Raw genomic sequence first — 3,555 nt, forward strand, 5'->3', positions numbered from 1 at the left:
GTATAGAGCTTTGATAGAGTTATTACCTTAGCACCAAGTCTGGATCAATAAAGATCAAACTTGTCCAGGTGTGTGTGGCTTGGGTCTGGCTGCTGTCCTCCACTTCTTCCTGCTGCAGCCCTTTGAAGTGAACCCAGTGTGCCACTCTGGCAAGATGTTCTGCTCCTGGATTAGCTGGGTGGGTCTTGCCTCTAGCCTCTCTGCCGGGAGTTCTTCTGCAGGGTTCCACATCGGGCCTGTCTGATAGAGGAAGTACCACACACATGCCTGGCCTGGGTGCTGGCTGGAGTGAGGATCAAGAAGGCCCTGGGCGGTCCCACTCACACTCCAAGCCTGCACACTGGCTGGAATGAGGGTCTGATAGGCCCCCGGGTGATCCCACTCACACACCAGGCCTGGGTGCCGGTTGGAATAATATAGCACTTTAATTGTTCTCTCCATTCTTTAAGTCTAGGGCTTCCTTTACAAATGTCCTAGGTCTTTTCTTTTTGTTCATTGTGTTTCTTACTATTACCTTTATTTCTTTATGTGCTACATTCTTGGGGTTTTCCCCCTTAATTCTATTTCTCTCTTCTGCCATATCTAATTTTTAATTTAATTTCTATATTAAATTAAATAAATTTAATTTAAATTTCTTTTTAATTTCTATATTTTCAGTTTTAAATCTTTTTAAAATTTCAAGTGTCATTTGAAAATGAAAGTCTTTTCATTGGATTGCACAATTGTTTTTTTCTCTGATACATTTTAGATGACATAGGCGACTGGGAAGATGGCTCAGTAGAATAAGCACTTCCCTGGCAAACGCAAGGGCCTGAGTTCAATCCCCAGTTCAAAAAAACCATTTTAGATGACATAATGATAACATTCTCAACATGGAATTTGTACCTGTAAATGATGCTTCTTATTTTCTCATGGCCCTCCCCTCCCCTGTGCAGATAACCCTGTGCAAATATTAACTCTGCCACTTGTTAGATTCCTGACCTGGGCAAGTTACTTAACCATTCTGAACCTACGTTTTTTCATCATAAGACAACAGTACTGTAATACATTAACAACTGTGTTAAGGTGGGCGGACTGAATGCACCGCTAGAGTACTAGCAGGGAACCTAGAAGGGTGCTTGGCATGTGGTCATCGCTGTGTACCGTCCCCATCAATACAACCATTGTGGTAGCCTTAGCTTTCTCTGTTTCTCATTCTGTGTCTTAATTACTCCTGTTATGGCTTTAATCATACTGAAGCTTTTCTCCAAAATCACTTTTCAAGGCCCTTTGTGGTTACTCATTCTTTGATCTAACCCTCTCGTGCCTTGGGCCAATGGACTTTGACTCACACAAAAATTATTACATTCATATTCCATGACTTTCTGTCATGAACTTTTCTCAACAAGGCTGCTTATTTTGTGAGACTCTCCTGCCCTTTAAATGTATCTATCCAGAACCAGGGAGATAGCTCAGTAGAATAAGCACTTGCCTGATAAGCACAAGGTCCTGCATTCAATTCCTGGTACTGCAAAAAATAAAAATAAAAATAAAAAAAGAAAGAAAAGGATCTGTCCCCCCTCCAAGGTTTTACATTGATAGTACAAGGAGTTTTTCTTGTATTATAACAAATCTATAATAATACAAGGTTATTATAACACAAGAAGGTTTTCTTTTTTAAAAAAAATTTAGTTCGGGGTCTATAGGGTCTCACTATGCAGCTTGGACTCATAGTGATCCTCCTGTTTTCAGCCTCCCAAGCACTGGGATTACAGGCATATGCCACCACACCTAGTGTTAAGAAGGTTTTCTTGTAATATAACAAATTTATATAATAATATAATAATTTGGCTATCATTATGGCCAAATTTCTGGTTATATATTTTCATTGAAGATTTTTGAAATATAAATTCAAGCTCTAAAGTCTGACTCAAGAGTTAAGATTTCTTAGGTAATTCCATGTCATCTTTCACTGCTTGATAGGCAGAGACCAGTTAGATTTGCTAGTGCCTTCTGTACACATGGGCAGGATCTTCCTGTTAGCATTGGTTCCAGCACTGCTCTTTGTACCACGTGAGGCCTTGTGTCCATGAGAATGCTAACCCAAGCCCCAGCTAGCAGGGATGAGCTGAAGCCACAGCTCTGGCCTTCCATTTTCCCTGTTTTGTAGCATGGTGTGATTCTGTTCCAAAAATATTTCTCACAGCCTTATAGATGTTTGCTCTGGGACATGTTAGTGCTCCATCTTGTGAAACCCCCAAGAGAATTCTTCCCTCTCATAATACCACCTCAGAGCTATCTTCCTTCCGTATGAGTCTCTTTTTTCTCAATATTTCTTTTTTTATTTTTTTATTGTCTTCTTCATCTTCATACCAGTTTCTTTCCTCCTCAGGTGGTATATTTTGGCCCCACATGAAATGGCAATCTGAGAAGATAATAGAACAATTAGCTGGCTCTCACCTGTTACTGAGATACCAAAGTACTTTTGCAAGGGCAACACATACTGGGTTGAAGCCACAGATTTTCATTTAAATCCATAGCCTTTGCTCTTGTAGAAATACTCCCTCATATCTTTCGTCTGCTGCTCTCTCCAGTGAGTCTTTCAGATTTACTCATCCTTGCTGATAGCCATTCATCCTACTTTCTCACTGCATTCCTGACTCCTATGATTAGTGCTGTGAAGAGTAACTTTGGTCAGCTGCACTGTCTTAGGCAAGAGTGCCCAAAGTGGCTGATGCTAAAACTGTAATAACATTAAGCCAGGGCCAGAGGCACAGCTCAGTGGGAGAGCACTTTCCCAGCATGCACAAGGCCTTGAGCTCGAGCCCCAGCACCAGGGTAGAAACGAACATCAGGCTAAACAGTCTTCTTGCTGCTACCCCAGCACTTTGCTCGGATTCCCTGCTTGCCAAATAGCTCTCACTCTCTCAAAGCCTTAATATAGAAGCCTGCAGATATAAGTACCAGGACATACAGCATCAACTTGTTCCTAACAAATTAGAGCTAGATTTTTTTATTTTTATTTTTACTTCATCTCCACCGCAGCAGTGCTGAGGACTGAATGCAGGGCGTTTCTTGCACAGGCTAGGTGAGCACACCCCCCCAGCCACACCTTCAGCCCTTCTGAAACTTTTCATTATCCAAATTGGAAGTCTGCTCTCATTCAATAGTTACCTGTCTTCCTCTTTCCCTTAGCCGTTGGTACCTCCCTCTAGGGCCAGTGGGATAGCTCAGTGGTCTGAAGCTCCTGCTTAGGCAAGCTTAGGCAGGTGCAGGGGACCATGGTTTGATCCCCAGCACCACATGCCACACCAGCCCCACCCTCAGGGTAGGCTGAATAGGTCAATAAATAAATAAAAATAATAAAAACACACAATAAAGTACCTCCCTATACCTTCTTTCCCCGGAACTTGATGACTCTGAAAGATTTAGATAAGTAAGTGGAATTATTCTATATTTGTCTTTTTCTGTCTTCTTTCACTTAGCACAACATCCCCAAGGTTTATCCATCTCATGTATTACCTGAAAATTTCACTGAGACTTTTAAGGAATTCCTTTTTAAGGCATTGCAATATA

General features: G+C 41.5%; 1 protein-coding gene across 1 annotated transcript in view; it reads right to left on the reverse strand.

Annotated features, from left to right (window-relative positions):
- Window positions 1–2,330: 2,330 nt before the first annotated feature.
- Window positions 2,331–3,555, reverse strand: part of Upp2 (uridine phosphorylase 2) — a 273,249-nt gene continuing 272,024 nt past the window's right edge. The window contains exon 11 of the mRNA XM_023713627.1: window positions 2,331–2,404. The gene's annotated coding sequence lies outside the window, so the exon portion shown is untranslated. The remainder of the gene's footprint in view (window positions 2,405–3,555) is intronic.

Source organism: Octodon degus, unplaced genomic scaffold (genome assembly GCF_000260255.1).
Source record: "Octodon degus isolate 3935 unplaced genomic scaffold, OctDeg1.0 scaffold00032, whole genome shotgun sequence".
In the NCBI taxonomy this organism is placed as follows: Eukaryota; Metazoa; Chordata; class Mammalia; order Rodentia; family Octodontidae; genus Octodon; species Octodon degus.